Consider the following 17,794-nt stretch of genomic DNA (forward strand, 5'->3'; position numbering starts at 1 on the left):
CTGGATCTTGTCCTTCTGGTGGGCAGGACTGCGTCCGGTGGTGTGTTTTGGGGTGTCTGTGACCTTATTATGATTTTAGGCAGCCTCTCTGCTAATGGGTGGGGTTGTGTTCTGTCTTGCTAGTTGTTTGGCATGGGGCTTCCAGCACTGGAGCTTGCTGCCCGTTGGGTGGAGCTGGGCGTTAGTGTTGAGACGAAGATCTCTGGTAGAGCTGTCACCGATTGGTATTACATGGGGCCAGGAGGTTTCTGGTGGTCCAATGTCCTGGACTTGGCCCTCCCACCTTGAAGGCTCAGGCCCAACACCCGGCCAGAGCACCAAGACCCTGCCAGCCACACGGCTCAGAAGAAAAAGATGAGAGGAAAAAAAACACCAAAAAAAACAAACCCAAAACATGAACAGACAGAACCCTAGGACAAATGGTAAAAGCAAACCTATAGAGACAAAATCACACAAAGAAGCATGCACATAGACACTCACAAAAAGAGAAGAAGAACAACAACAAAAAAAAAGGTAGAGAGCAACCAAACCAATAAGCAAATCCACCAATGATAATAAGCACTAAATACTATACTAAGCATAAAACCAGAGGCAAATTAGATGCAGAAGGCAAACCGCAAGCCTACAGTTGCTCCCAAAGTCCACCACCTCAATTTTGGGAATATTTGTCATCTATTCAGGTATTCCAGAATTGCAGGGTACATCTAGTTGATTGTGGGGATTTAATCCGCTGCTCCTGAGGCTGCTGGGAGAGATTTCCCTTTCTCTTCTTTGTTTGCACAGCTCTTGGGGTTCAGCTTTGGTTTTGGCCCTGCCTCTGCGTGTAGGTCGCCTGAGGGCGTCTGTTCCCCACCCAGACAGGAGGGGGTTAAAGCAGTGGCTGATAAGGGCTCTCTTGCTCACTCAGGACAGGGGGAGGGAGGGGTACGGTAGTCATAATTGGAATGCGGGGTGAGCCTGAGGCAGCAGAGGCCGGCATGACGTTGCAGCAGCCTGAGGCGTGCCGTATGTTCTCCCAGGGAATTTTTCCCCGGATCTCCAGACCCTGGCAGTGGCGGGCTGCACAGGCTCCCAGGGGGGTTTGGATAGTGACCTGCACTTGCACACAGGATTCTTGGTGGCAGCTGCAGCAGCCTTAGCATTTCATGCCTGTCTCTGGGGTTCAAGATGATAGCCGCAGCTCATGCCCATCTCTGGAGCTCGTTTAGGCAGTGCTCTGCCTTTTGTGGGCACACTGGGAAGGAGTCCCCTCTCCTCACACACCCTGAAACAAAGGTCTCTTGCCTTTCCGGAAGGTCCAGAGTTTTTCCCAGACTCCCTCCCGGCTAGCTGTGGCACACTAGCCCCCTTCAGGCTGTGTTCACCCAGCCAACCCCAGTCCTCTCTCTGGGGTCTGACCTCCGAAGCCCGAGCTTCAGCTCCCAGCCCCCACCCATCCTGGCGGGTGAGCAGACAAGCCTCTCGGGCTGGTGAGTGCTGGTCGGCACTGATCTCTGTGTGGGAATCTCTCTGCTTTGCCCTCCGCACACCTGTGGCTGTGCTCTCCTCTGTGGCTCCGAAGCTTCCCCCCCTGCCCACCCCCCATCTCCACCAGTGAAGGGGCTTCCTAGTGTGTGGAAACTTTTCCTCCTTCACAGCTCCCTCCCAGAGTTACGGGTCCTGTCCCTATTCTTTTGTCTCTGTATTTTCTTTTTTCTCTTGCCCTACCCAGGTACGTGGGGATTTTCAGCCTTTTGGGGAATCTGAGGTCTTCTGCCAGCGTTCAGTAGGTGTTCTGTAGGAGTTGTTCCACATGTAGATGTATTTTTGATGTATTTGTGGGGAGGAAGATGATCTCCACGTCTTACTCCTCTGCCATCTTGAATGTCCTCCTGTGCTCTCTTTTGAGAATGCTCTCTTATCCAACCTTTCTGCACAAGTCTAAACTCTAGTCTTCTCTCAAGGATTCACACAATTGTTTCCTCTTTATAAGCCTTCTCTGATCTTCTGGTCAAAATTTTTATTTTCCTCTTTGTTCTCAGGGCATGTTGCAACTTTATTACAGCTCTTATTACAGCATAGCTTGCATTAGAGTTCCCAACTACAGCATTTCATGGGTTCTAGGATAAATAGTTTTTCACACTTAACATCTCTGAAATAGGTACACATCTTACAGCCAATGCAATGACATCTTATAACTGCTTGACAGTTTTGTTTTTTCACTTGTTTGTGTTATGTAAAATGATAGTATATCTCACAATAGCACCTTAGTAGTTTGTGAGCCCCTGGATTTTAGAGACTTCGCCTTATTCCTCTCTCTCATATTCTTCAGCAATGAGTGTAGTGTCTTGCAAAAACTAACTGCTCAAAATTTGGATATTGAACCAAATGTGTGTTCTATATTCTGAGTTACTATGGTTTTCTACAGTGTCCAAAACATTTCCAATTACAATTTGATTCAAATTAAAAGGGCTTTGATGGGATATTCATTACTTAAAAGATAACATTTATTAGTCTATGTGTTGTGATTGGAGCTTTAGTATCATCAGGAAGAAGTTTAATCTGACTTCATTTTCACTCCATTAAAAACCTTGTAACAATGTTCATAAATTAGATCTCCAGAGTCGTAAAAGTATATGTCATAGCCCCAATCTGCACATATTTGACCACACTGGATATTTAACATAGTTTTAGATTCGGGAATATCCACAATTTATACTAATTAACGTTCTTCATGATTTTAATGCAAGCACACAAATGTATAAATTGTATGATTTTGGTCTGTCCTGTTGTCAGTGACACTAATAAACTAGGGACACATTATAGCAATTACAGTTCATTTCTTCACCTAAAATGAACACTTTTTTATTGTTAGCTCATCACTGACTTGACTTGCTTATGAAGAATTATAATTGAGAATCATAAAATCAACTAGAAATATTATTTTAGGAAAAAAGGAGACTTAAGGGAACAAAATAAATCCAAATATGTAGTAGTATGGCACAGTTGTGTTGCTTAAATACTCTCCTATGAACAAGATTTAATTACCAAGATTCTCAATTTAGAATCATTCAAGGACACAACATTTGCTAACTTGTAGGTAATTTCATTTGTTTATAGACATGTATGGAGGCCTTAGAGTGAAGAAGGAAAAACAACAATAAATTATTAGTCTGGAGCAAAAAGGCAACCTTACCAAACTGCAAGTGTTCCCTTTTCTGGATGCCAGTATGAAAAATTAAAGATGGAAAAACTTATTTCATAAGTATACTGAGTGAAAAACTTTTCATACTACACGTAAATCTGTAGCTTTCTATCTGTTCGTTCATTCTTTCCTTAACATGTTCTTACGTATTTTCTGAGTTTCCCAAGAAACAAAAAGGAATTCTTGGAATTTTAAGAGACTTTGAAGCAGTTCATCAAAGGATTGGGTTTAAAATTTGAAATTTACTGTTTAGAAAATTCCTATTCTCTCATATTCTCTTATATGAAGTGAGTGTAAGTCCTTAGCCATGCATAATAATAACTACATTTAAAAAATGCACATCTACTATGCAACTATGCACATACACTAGTTAATCATTGTTCATAGTAGCCCTGAAAAATAGGTCTCACCATCCTCATTTTATATTAGCAAACAGAAATTCAGAGAGAACTAACACATGGTAAAGCCAAGATTCGAATCTGGGTCTGTCTGCCTCTAAGAGCACATCCTCTCCCTCACTCTATCCCACTACAGATGTGAAATTTTGCTGTAACCCTGCTTGCTCTAGAGTAGAATTATTCTTAAGGTAAGTCTTAAGGTTATTGAAGCATCATGTCTAGATCACATTACCCGTTCCTTGGCATACCAGAATATGCTATAAGTCCAATTTTGGTTTCATATATGAAACAATATTCTAATGATTAGAGCTATTCAACAATGGGATGAAAATAATTCTCAAGCAGGGGCGGATGACTAGCATTACTGAATGAATGTATTTTGGATGAAAGTTTGGACAACTTAGATTTCTAAGGGCCTTTCCAATTTTGACTATTTATGACAGACTTTATAAGGTAGCTGTGGTGAAGTAAAAAGAGTAAAGTTAGGAATCCCAAGTCATGGAGTCAGTAGTCATGGGTTTGAGTCTTGACTCTTACTATAAGCCTATCTGAAGATTAACTTACTGCTCTAGGCCTCAGTTTATTCAACTAAAAAAGAAAATGTTGACAGAATTACCCAATTCACAGTCACTATCAAAATTAATTGAGAAATTAAAAATAAAGATACTTTATAGAGGAGGGCTTCAGATGGAGGAGGAGTAAGACGTGGAGATCACTTACTCCACACAAATACATTAGAAATACATCTACATGTGGAACAACTCCTACAGAACACCTACTGAACGCTGTCAGAAGACCTCAGACTCTCCAAAAGGCAAGAAACTCCCCACGTACCTGGTTAGGGCAAAAGAAAAAAGAAAAAACAGAGACAAAAGAATAGGGAAAGGACCTGCACCTCTGGGAGGGAGCTGTGAAGGAGGAAAAGTTTCCACACACTAGGAAAGCCCTTCACTGGTGGAGACGGGGGGTGGGCAGGGGGTAAGCTTCAGAGCCACAGAGGAGAGCGCAGCAACAGGGGTGCAGAGGGCAAAGCGGAGAGATTCCCACACAGAGGATCGGTGCAGACCAGCACTCACCAGCCTTAGAGGTTTGTCTGCTCACCCGCCGGGGCAGGCAGGGTCTGGGAGCTGAGGCTCCAGCTTCGGTTGGATCCCAGGGAGAGGACTGGGGTTGGCTGCATGAACACAGCCTGAAGGGGGCTAGTGTGCCACAGCTAGCCGGGAGGGAGTCTGGGAAAAAGTCTGGAACTGCCTAAGAGGCAAGAGACCATTGTTTCGGGGTGCGCAAGGAGAGGGGATTCAGAGCACCGCCTGCCTAAATGAGCTCCAGAGATGGGCGCGCGCCGCGGCTATCAGCGCGGACACCAGAGACAGGCATGAAATCCTAACGCTGCTGCTGCAGCCACCAAGAAGCCTGTGTGCAAGCATAGGTCACTATCCACACCTCCCCTCCCAGGAGCCTGTGCAGCCCGCCACGGCCAGGGTCACTTGATCCAGGGACAACTTCCCTGGGAGAACACACGGTGCGCCTCAGGCTGTTGCAACATCATGCCGGCCTCTGCCAGCTCAGGCTCGCTGTGCATTATGTACCCCTCCCTCCCCTTGGCCCGAGTGAGCCAGAGCCCCCGAATCAGCTGCTACTTTAACCCTGTCCTGTCTGAGCGAAGAACAGATGCCCTCAGGTGACCTACACAGAGGCGGGGCCAAATCCAAAGCTGAATCCCAGGACCTATGAGAACAAAGGAGAGAAAGGGAAATCTCTCCCAGCAGCCTCAGGAGCAGCGGATTAAATCTCCACAGTCAACTTGATGTACCCTGCATCTGTGGAGTACCATTCAGGTAGATGACAACGAATCATCCCAAAATTGAGGTGGTGGACTTTGGGAGCAACTGTAGACTTGGGGTTTGCTTTCTGCATCTAATTTGTTTCTGGTTTTATGTTTATCTTAGTTTAGTATTTAGAGTTTATTATCCTTTAGTTTAGTATTTAGAGTTTATTATCATTGGTAGATTTGTTTATTGATTTGGTTGCTCTCTTACTTTTTTTAATATATAAATATATATATTTTTTCCTTTTTCTCTTTTTGTGAGTGTGTATGTGTATGCTTCTGTGTGAGATTTTGTCTGTATAGCTTTGCTTTTACCATTTGTCCTAGGGTTTTGCCTGTCCGTTTTTTTTTCTTTTTCTTTTTTTTTTAATATAGTTTTTAGCATTGTTATCATTGGTGGATTTGTTTATTGGTTTGGTTGCTCTCTTTTTTCTTTCTTTCCCTTTTTATGACTTTTTAATTTTTTATTTTTAATAATTTTTAAAATAACTTTATTTTATTATTATTTTTTCTTTCTTTCTTTCTTTTTCTCCCTTTTCTTCTGAGCCCTGTGGCTGACAGGGACTTGGTGCTCTCGCCAGGTGTCAGGCCTGTGCCTCTGAGGTGGGAGAGCCGAGTTCAGGATATTGGTCCACGAGAGTCCTCCCAGCTCCATGTAATATCAAACAGTGAAAGCTCTCCCAGAGATTTCCATCTCAATGCTAAGACCCAGCTCCACTCAACGACCAGCAAGCTACAGTGCTGGACACCCTATGCCAGACAACTAGCAAGACAGGAACACAACCCCACCCATTAGCAGCGAGGTTGCCGAAAATCATAATACGGTTACTGACACCACAAAACACACAACTGGATGTGGTCCTGCCTACCAGAAAGACAAGATCCAGCCTCATCCACCAGAATACAAGCACCAGTCTCCTCCACTAGGAAGCCTACACAGCCCACTGAAAAAACCTTAGCCACTGGAGGCAGACAACAAAAACAACGGGAACTAAAAGCCTGTAAAAAGAAGACCCCAAACATAGTAAGTTAAGAAAAATGAGAAGACAGAGAAACACACAGCAGGAAAAGGAGCAAGGTAAAAACCCATCAGACCAAACAAATGAAGAGGAAATAGGCAGTATACCTGAAAAAGAATTCCGAGTAATGATAGTAAAGATTATCCATAATCTTGGAAATAGAATGGAGAAAATATAAGAAACGTTTAACAAGGACCTAGAGAACTAAAGAGCAAACAAACAATGATGAACAGCACAATAAATGAAATTAAAAATTCTCTAGAAGGAATCAATAGCAGAATAACTGAGGCAAAAGAACGGATAAGTGACCTGGAAGATAAAATAGTGGAAATAACTACCACAAAGCAGAATAAAGAAAAAAAGCATGAAAAGAATTGAGGACAGACTCAGAGACCTCTGTGACAACATTAAACACACCAACATTCGAATTATATGGGTCCCAGAGGAAGAAGAGAATAAAAAGGGACTGAGAAAATATTTGAAGAGATTATAGCTGAAAACTTCCCTAATATGGGAAAGGAAATAGTCAATCAAGTTCAGGAAGCACAGAGAGTCCTATACAGGATAAATCCAAGGAGAAACACACCAAGACACTTATTAATGAAACTAACAAAAATTAAACACAAAGAAAAAAATTTAAAAGCAGCAAGGGAAAAGCAACAATTAACATACAAGGGAATCCCCATAAGATTAACAGCTGATCTTTCAGCAAAAACTCTGCAAGCCAGAAGGGAGTGGCAGGACATATTTAAAGTGATGAAAGGGAAAAACCTACAACCAAGATTACTCTCCCCAGCAAGGATCTCATTCAGATTCGTTAAATTAAAACCTTTACAGACAAGCAAAAGCTAAGAGAATTCAGCACCACCAAACCAGCTTTACAACAAATGCTAAAGGAACTTCTCTAGGCAGGAAACACAAGAGGAGGAAAACACCTACAATAACAAACCCAAAACAATTAAGAAAATGGTAGTAGGAACATACATATCGATAACTACCTTAAATGTAAATGGATTAAATGCTCCAACCAAAAGACATAGACCGGCTGAATGGATACAAAACAACACCTGTATATATGCTGTCTATAAGAGACCCACTTCAGACCTAGGGACACATACAGACTGAAAGTGAGGGGATGGAAAAAGATATTCCATGCAAATGGAAATCAAAAGAAATCTGGAGTAGCAATTCTCATATCAGACAAAATAGACTTTAAACTAAAAACTATTACAGGAGACAAAGAAGGACACTATATAGTGATCAAGGGATCGATCCAAGAGGAAGGTATAACAATTGTAAATATTTATGCACCCAACATAGGAGCACCTCAATACATAAGGCAAATACTAACAGCCATAAAAGGGGAAATCAACAGTAACACAATCATGGAAGGGGACTTTAACACCCCACTTTCACCAATGGACAGATCATCCAAAATGAAAATAAATAAGGAAACACAAGCTTTAAATGATACATTAAACAAGATGGACTTAAGTGATATTTATAAGACATTCCATCCAAAAACAACAGAAAACACTTTCTTCTCAAGTGCCCATGGAACATTCTCTGGGATAGATTATATCCTGGGTCACAAATCAAGCCTTGGTAAATTTAAGAAAATTGAAATTGTCTCAAGTATCTTTTGCAACCACAATGCTATAAGACTAGATATCAATTACAGGAAAAATCTGTAAAAAATACAGACACATGGAGGCTAAACAATACACAAGTAAATAACCAAGAGATCACTGAAGAAATGAAAGAGGAAATAAAAAAATACCTAGAAACAAATGACAATGAAAACACGATGACCCAACATCTATGGGATGCAGCAAAAGGAGTTCTAACAGGGAAGTTTATAGCAATACAATCTTACCTTAAGAAACAAGGAACATCTCAAATAAACAACCTAATCTTACACCTAAAGCCATTAGAGAAAGAAGAACAAAAAACCTCAAAGCCAGCAGACAGAAAGAAATCATAAAGATCAGATCAGAAATAAATGAAAAAGAACTGAAGGAAACAAGAGCAAAGAGCAATAAAACTAAAAGCTGGTTCCTTGAGAAGATAAACAAAATTGATAAACCATTAGCCACTCATCAGGAAAACAAGGGAGAAGACTCAATAGAATTACAAATGAAAAAGGAGAAGTAACAACTGCAACTGCAGAAATACAAAGGATCATGAGAGATTACTACAAGCAACTATATGCCAATAAAATGGACAACCTGGAAGAAATGGAAAAATTCATAGAAAAGCAGAACCTTCCGAGACTGAACCAGGAAGAATTAGAAAATATAAACAGACCCATCACAAGCACTGAAATTGAGACTGTGATTAAAAATCTTCCAACAAACAAATGCCCAGGACCAGATGGCTTCACAGGCAAATTGTATCAAACAATAGAGAAGAGCTAACACAGATCCTTCTCAAACTCTTCCAAAATATAGCAGAGGAACACAAAATATAGCAGGAACACTCCCAAGCTCATTCTATGAGGCCATCATCACCCTGATACCAAAAGCAGACAAAGATGTCACCACGAAAGAAAACTACAGGCCGATATCACTGATAAACATAGATGCAAAAATCCTCAACAAAATACTAGCAAACAGAATCCAACAGCACATTAAAAGGATCATACACCATGATCAAGTGGGCTTTATCCCAGGATTGCAAGGATTCTTCAATATACGCAAATCAATCAATGTGATAAACCCTATAAACAAATTGAAGGAGAAAAATCCATATGATCATCTCAATAGATGCAGAAAAAACTTTTTACAAAATTCAACACCCATTTATGATAAAAACCCTCCAGAAAGTAGGCATAGAGGGAACTTACCTCAACATAATAAAAGCCATATTTGACAAACCCACAGCCAACATCATTCTCAATGGTGAAAAACTGAAAGCATTTCCACTAAGATCAGGAACAAGACAAGGTTGTCCACTCTCACCACTGTTATTCAACATAGTTTTGGAATTTTTAGCCACAGCAAGCATAGAATAAAAAGAAATAAAAGGAATCCAAATCGGAAAAGAAGAAGTAAAGCTGTCACTGTTTACAGATGACATGATACTATACAGAGAGAATCCTAAAGATGCTACCAGAAAACTACTAGAGCTAATCAATGAATTTGGTAAAGTAGCAGGATACAAAATTACTGCACAGAAATCTCTTGCATTCCTATACACTAATGATGAAAAATCTGAAAGAGAAATTAAGGAAACACTCCCATTTACCATTGCAACAAAAAAGAATAAAAACCTAGGAATAAACCTACCTAAGGAGACAAAAGACCTGTATGCATACAACTATAAGACACTGATGAAAGAAATTAAAGGTGATACAAACAGATGGAGAGATATACCATGTTCTTGGATTGGAAGAATCAATATTCTGAAAATGACTATGTTACCCAAAGCAATCTACAGATTCAATGTGATCCGTGTCAAACTACCAATGGCATTTTTCACAGAACTAGAACAAAATATTTCACAATTTGTATGGAAAAACAAAAGACCCCGAATAGTAAAATCAATCTTGAGAAAGAAAAACGGAGTTGGAGGAATCGGCTCCCCGACTTCAGACTATACTATGAAGCTACAGTAATCAAGACAGTATGGTACTGTCACAAAAACAGAAATATAGATCAATGGAACAGGATAGAAAACCCAGAGATAACCCATGCACATACGGTCAACTTATCTTTGATAAAGGAGGCAAAAATATACAGTGGAGAAAAGACAGCCTCTTCAATAAGTGGTGCTGGGAAAACTGGACAGCTACATGTAAAAGAATGAAATTAGAACACTCCCTAACACCATACACAAAAATAAACTCAAAATGGATTAAAGACCTAAATGTAAGGCCAGACACTCTAATACTCTTCAAGGAAAACATAGGCAGAACACTCTATGACATAAATCACAGCAAGGTCCTTTTTGACCCACCTCCTAGAGAAATGAAAATAAAAACAAAAATAAACAAATGGGACCCAATGAAACTTAAAAGCTTTTGCACAGCAAAGGAAAACATAAACAAGACGAAAAGACAATCCTCAGAATGGCAGAAAATATTTGCAAATGAAGCAACTGACAAAGGATTAATCTCCAAAATTTACAAGTAGCTCATGCAGCTCAATGTCAAAAATCAAACAACCCAGTCCAAAAATGGGCAGAAGACCTAAATAGACATTTCTCAAAAGAAGATATACACATTGCCAACAAACACATGAAAGGATGCTCAACATCACTAATCATTAGAGAAATGCAAATCAAAACTACAATGAGGTATCACCTCACACAGGTCAGAATGGCTATCATCATCAAAAAATCTACAAACAATAAATGCTGGAGAAGCTGTGGAGTAAAGGGAACCCTCTTGCACTGTTGGTGGGAATGTAAATTGATAAAGCCACTATGGAGAACAGTATGGAGGTTCGTTAAAAAACTAAAAATAGAACTACCATATGACCCAGCAATCCCACTACTGGGCATATACACTGAGAAAACCATAATTCAAAAAGAGTCATGTACCACAATGTTCATTGCAGCTCTATTTACAATAGCCAGGACATGGAAGCAAACTAAGTGTCCATCAACAGATGAATGGATAAAGAAGATATGGCACATATATACAATGGAATATTACTCAGCCATAAAAAGAAACGAAATTGAGTTATTTGTAGTGAGGTGGATGGACCTAGAGTCTGTCATACAGAGTGAAGTAAGTCAGAAAGAGAAAAACAAATACCATATGCTAACACATATGTATGGAATCTAAGAAAAGAAAAATGGTTCTGATGAACCTAGGGGCAGGACAGGAATAAAGACACAGAGGTAGAGAATGGACTTGAGGACACGGGGATAGGGAAGTGTAAGCTGGCACGAAGTGAGAGAGTAGCATTGACATATATACACTACCCAGTGTAAAATAGATAGCTAGTGGGAAGCATCTGCATGGCACAGGGAGATCAGCTTGGTGCTTTGTGACCTCCTAGAGGGGTGGGATAGGGAGGGTGGGAGGGATACACAAGAGGGAGGGGATATGGGGATATATGTATACATATAGCTGATTCACTTTGTTATACAGCAGAAAATAACACAACATTGTAAAGCAAATATACTCCAATAAAGATGTTTAAAAAAATCCACATAAATTAAAAAAAAATACTTTGTAATCTGTAATATACTGGCCACCATATTATGTGGTATCTTATATGCATAATGGGTATAGATATGCATCCAGAAGTATGCTTTAAGCTGACCTTTATTAGGAACTTCATCCATCTTTAAGGGAATTAGTCTGCTTTCATTATACAACACTAAGCTTTTCATATTTTCTTCAACTATTTTTTTCCTCTTTCACTTACTATTTCGAATAGAAAATCTGTTCTTTGTTTTTTTTTTTAATAGTGCTGTATTCTCGATTTCTTCAGGAATTCAATATGGATGTCCCCTCCCAGAATAACTCAAACTTCATTTAAGTGTTTGCAGTGTGTTGATTCTTTCAGAAACCTTTCTCTGGGCCTATAGTCCCCTGCTAACCTATAGATATAAGTAAGTAGCTGTTCCCTATGTTATTTTCATTTGTCCTTTCTCTTACACACACTTCTTTTTTAAAATTATTTCTTGCTCAATGTCAAAATACACTTTATTGTAATGGTTAATCCTCATATAAAAGAAAAAGTAACTGTTATGATTGACCATGCTTTAAAACGAATATACTCTACTTTTATTAACAATGATTATAAAAATTAAAATTCCTAATATTTATTTTCTGCCAAACATTGTTTTTAGGGCGGTGTAGGGTTGCTTTCTGCATCTTAAGCCCATTTCATTTCTAATAGTATACGGAGGGTTATGGGGGAAAAAAGAGAAAATTCTTGGACTTCATTTCATCCCTGCTTACATATTCACATAACTCTCATAAGCATTTTATAATTTATAGAAATTGCTCTGAAGGTGAGACTCAAATATATGAGAAAGTAAGACGCTGAGGTATTCAGTCTCTATGGCCCAGCAAAGCACAATCAGTGCAAGCGGGCAGTGCTAGGACTGGTGCAATGGGGTGCAAATCAGGGCCAGGACAGTAAGCCAGGACTTGGAGGGCAAAACATAGCTCGTGAGGTGAAAGAGGGAGAGGGAGTGGCCAGGATCCGATATTCTAAGCTGAAAGAACAGTACACAAAGTCAATGTTCTTTAGGCAACGTAAGATGAAGCAAGAAGGAGTTAGTGAGGAGATGAGGCATAAAGACTGGGAAGGGACACGTAGAATCAGGACACGTTATCAAGAGTTATAGTGTTCAGTTCTAGCCCTGGCGCTGCTGTTCCACAGCAGCTCACCCTGCTTACGTTCACCTATCCAAGCCTGGCAGCGTCCCCCAAACAACTTCTGCAATAGGATAAAACACACTAGGGGAGCAAAAATTATGCTTAGATGTTTAACCTTGATTCCTCTAAGACACCGTCATATCAGTCTTGCCTCGGTCAAGGGTAGACTGTGTTGCTTCAGGAACAACACTCGATTGTGGCAGGAACAAATGAATTCATTCCCCTGACCTGAAATAATAGGCCCTGAGACCATGTGTCCAAGTTCTATAAGGGAGCAAAACACCCAACCTTAAACCCCTATTCCTTGAAGCACGAAAATGAAGTTAGCATTTTTCACAGGAAGATAACTGAGTATCCTACAACAAAACTCTAGTCTTTCTCTTTGCGAAAGCAGACTAACAATTTCACATACTTAAAAGAAAAAATGTGCATGAGGATTCTGTTTTGGAGTCTCCTAGGACGAGAGCATATACACTTTTCAACCAAATTTATTAACCTCTCTAAGGGAACAACACATACACGTCATCAGTTTGCAACATAGTGTCGTTAAGCTATTCCAAGTTGATTCTTTTTCATTGCTCTTCTGTGTCGTTAGTGGTTTGTGGGTGCATGCTGGAAATGACACAGTGAACAAGCTATCCGAGTCTTAAAAATAAACCCTTTGGCAAGGGTTTGTGTCTGCAATTTTGGGTGGAATTTTGGCACATAAAAGATCAGTTCCTTAAATGATTTTGTGTGTGTTTGTATGTATGATGAATTAGTTGTACAGAGTTCTCACGTAAAGAGAGAATGAAAAAGCAAAAGCCATAATCAGATCATTTTTCTATCTCAAAATATGGCATTTTAGAAAAATTCTTTATTCTGCCATAAACTCATAACTAAACATGTTACTATCTTCCTTTCTTTGCATATTTTTATTGTAATTATTTTTTACTTTTTTTCCTTGTCATTAAAAATACATACACTTAGAAAGTGGACTTTGCTTTTAAAGATCATCTAAAGACTAAAATTAAATGTACCCCTATATTAAGCAAGCCCCCCTCACATACACTTACATAGATTATAAATCTATTAGTGAAGATTATTATTCAAGCTTAGAGACAGTCTTAAAATGGAAGTGGTAGCCAATGAAACATAAACTCATTTTATCACCATTAAATTCGATACATGTATTATTAATATTATTTGAGGGATAAAAGATTACTTGTCCAAGACTGGTCCCAGCAGGCTGCTCTTCCACAAGATGAGCTGACCCCCTACAAACCTCCTTGAAAACTTGCCACTGCCCTGTCCTTAAGGCAACAAATCTTGGTCAAACCAAGACGGGGACCACCACCCTCCTCATCAAAGCAGATTAGGGGTAGAGCTTCCTCAAACAGAAATGCTGATGTGCAAATCCCGCAGCAATCCTGCCTTGTCACTCAGTTCCACTGGGACCCAGTCCCCTGACCACACCAGAGTTGGGGCCGCTGCTCTCACTCCCCATGGGTGCACTCATTTGCTAGCAAAATAAGGCTGGGGCAAAGGTTCTTCCACACCACACTGCTATCATATCACAGTCCCTGCTCAGGCCAGGTGATGGATGGATGTTCTGTAATCATGCTGCTTAAGACACCCCTGTGACCTGAAGGACAGAGTCTTTCTCCCAGGGTTGGAATTCTGGCTTGGCTAGACTTCTGGGTCTGCCCAAGAGCACATGGACAGCCAGAGTCCCACACATCTGCTGTTGTGCCTGTCTCCAAGGTTTTCCTCAGAATGCTGCTCAGGCAGGTCTGGTGTGTGTGTGGTCTACCTATGTGCTCTGCTGGCATGACAGCACGACAATATAAATAGCAGCTACTATATAATAACTATTTACTGTGCTAAAGACTATTAGACTTCGCAACAACCCAAAGCAGTAACAAAATTATCTTTATTTTAGAGGTGGAAATGGAAGACAGAAGAGGTTAATTAACTTGCCCTTATCTACTTAGATAATAATTGATGAGGCCAGATTTTAAACTCATATTGGACTTTAAAGCCTTTGCTCTGAGTCTATATAGTATTATTTCAATTATTCAAACTGTTGAAATAGAGAAAACTTAATTACCTTGTTAACTAAGTACTAAACCATCCTTATATCACTGTTGACAAAACAAAGTTTACTGCAATGGCTGAAACTTTACAGAGTGCTGGTAGAGGTCAAGTGTTCAAACTCGTCTTGAATAGCAAAGAGAGGCAGGTGCCTGCATCTAAAATTTGTGGGCCTGGAGCAAAAGAGCAAATGGAGGATGACATAACCTATGTGTAATATTTAAAGTCTATTCATCAAGCTAATAATTCATCAGTAAAACATATTCTGTCCTCCTACCTTGATAAGTATACTTTAATAGAAATGAGATCAATATATATGCATGTACATTTTTGATACAGCTATGCTTTTTTATATGACTGAAAATCAGCAAAGTAACAAAGATAGCTTAGTTGAATTATTATTGTGCTTGTCTGAATGTTCTCTTTAGGCCTGTTATGGTCAAACAAATAATCAAATTAAGAGATACATAATTCATTAAGTATTATATGTTTCTGATAAAATTTATTTTTGCCTTCATTTCAGGCAAATATATATTTATATTTTATAATCAATATTTTCACATAATTTGGGTTCTATTTACAGCAATGACAGATTAGCCACTATTTATCAGGACACTGTAGCTCTTTGATGGATCATTTTAATTAATTTCCATTCAGAGAATCGTCATTTTTCTGAGTCGCACCTGAATTTCTTTATGACACTTAAAAGGCATTCCATATATTTGGAAATTAATCATGAATTTTACAAATCACTTTTAAACTCTGTAACAGGGTCATATATAATAAATTATTATAGAAATTATTGCAAAATATTTTAAATGTAGCATATAAATCACTATCACCTATATAGCAATTTTACCTCTTCTTAAAGCAGTAACTAGGTCCATACCGTATTTAAGTTCTGCTTTAAATTTTTTCAGTACTAGGATGTTATTTTAAAATTTCAAATGTAGTATTTTGCTTTTTTTTTTTTTCAGATCTCTCTTCAGTCAGGACTATAGTTGATCTATAATGTCTGGAAAACAGTCTCTATAGAAATCAGTTTGGGAATTATTTGTATGTGAATCTTCTTCATAGTCATGCAGATATTTCCATGTCCTTATTTCTTCCCTACATTTTAAAGGAATGTTTCTTTTTTTGCAAATTTTATATGCAGTTTCTTACAATTTAGGGTGAAAATTTTTTTCTAAATTAAAAAAATAATCATTTAGAAAGTGAAATATCTGTTTTGGTTTTTCTGTATCCAGTAACTGTGAAGAGAACAAATTCAAAATTATTTTTATTATCCATGAAAGTCCATGATTCACTGCTTGAGAATTTTTTGTTTATTAGCTTAATTCTTCTAGTGCACCTCATGTCTTTTCAAAATGGAATCTAACTGCTTTATCAGTTTTGAGTTGACATTTTCTTATATACTGAAGAGTTCTTAGGAAGAAATTCAGCAGGGAGGAAGCCAAGGGAATAAACACCTTGACCTCCCTCTCTTCCTTCTTGCTGATAGCATGCTCTACCTCCCCACCGGTCAAATCCAAGGGAAGCCAGCAAGCTCATGTAGAAGCTATTGGTTGCAGCCCAGAGCACCGAAATCCCTCTCAAGGATTTGGTTGGCATGTCCATTCCCCAGCTGCTGCAGGTGCTTCTGCTAAAGGCTTACCCCTGCACCCTTCTTAAAAGGATTACCTTTGGGTGATTGAGGTCACCTTACCTGGAGGCTCCTGGGAGTTACAAATCCTCTGTGACTGACTGCGGAGGTGCTACAAAAACCCTGCTCCCCTGCCTCAAGTTGGAAAAGACCGTGTCACAGTTTATGCTCCAAAGCTCCCCCTGGGATCCTGGAATTGTACCAAGCTAGATTTCACATGAAACCACATTCTTCTGAGGCTCCTTCTATCTGCCTCCCTTGCTGCTTTCTCCTGAAAGCACTCTCTCGATATATCACGTGTCCTCAAATCCCCATTTCAGGATCTGCTTCTAGAGAACCTGACATAAGAAAGAATGGGGGCCTATTGAACATAGATAGATCAAGCCCTGGGGCAGAGAGCAGAATGAAGACGGGTAGAGAGTAGATCTGAAGACCTACTAATGGGAGCTATCACACACACTGGAATGTTACACAGCTGTGCCCGCCCAAAACACACTACCCCAGTCTTCCTTACTAACAGATCCTGACTTTGAGAGTAAAATCTACTCTCCACATCTCTTGAAGCTAGGGATGGCTAGGTATCCCAATTCAGGCCAATGAGATGTAGGCAGAAGTCTCAGGGGAGACTGTCTCTTCCTTCTTAATTAAAAAGACAAAGATACACTAGAAGAAAGACATTTTGCCCTTTTCCCCTTCCCCTTCTTCAAGGCTGAGACATGAAGCCTGGAACTGGAAGCCTGGAAGGGTAATAGCCATCTGGTGACGACGATCTGAAAAGTATGAGGACAAAAGACAATATGTCAAGATAACTCAGTGGAAGGAGGTTCTGGGTCCCTGTTGTGCTGGTCTGGACTGCCTACCCCTAGGTTTCTGGTTGTGCAAGAAAAATAAAATCTCCTCTTTTTAAACCACTCTTTGTCAGATTTTCTGTTATTTGTGGCTGAACTCATTCCTGCTACAGCAGTCATTAAAAGAATAAAACAGAGTTATACCAGAGACTCAGAGTTTTGTCTTATCAGAGCAGCACCCATCTATATCATAAGACCTCTCACCACTAAGCATTTAGTCCAGTTTAGAGCACCAAGGGCACTGAAAAATAAAGCCAAGCTCTGGCGGGACATATCTCTGTTTTAACCATGCACAGAGTCATGATTCTGCAGACTGAGACAAAATATCTGGAGAGCATGGAGGCCACTTGGCATGCAGAACAATTCTAACAGGTGCAGGAAAAGTAGCCAAATGGAAAGGGGCTGAGGCTGAAGGCAATTCTCTGTGTCTTTTCCAAAAATGTTTCTGGGAATTACTGACCA

Source organism: Eschrichtius robustus, chromosome 4 (assembly GCF_028021215.1).
Source record: "Eschrichtius robustus isolate mEscRob2 chromosome 4, mEscRob2.pri, whole genome shotgun sequence".
In the NCBI taxonomy this organism is placed as follows: Eukaryota; Metazoa; Chordata; class Mammalia; order Artiodactyla; family Eschrichtiidae; genus Eschrichtius; species Eschrichtius robustus.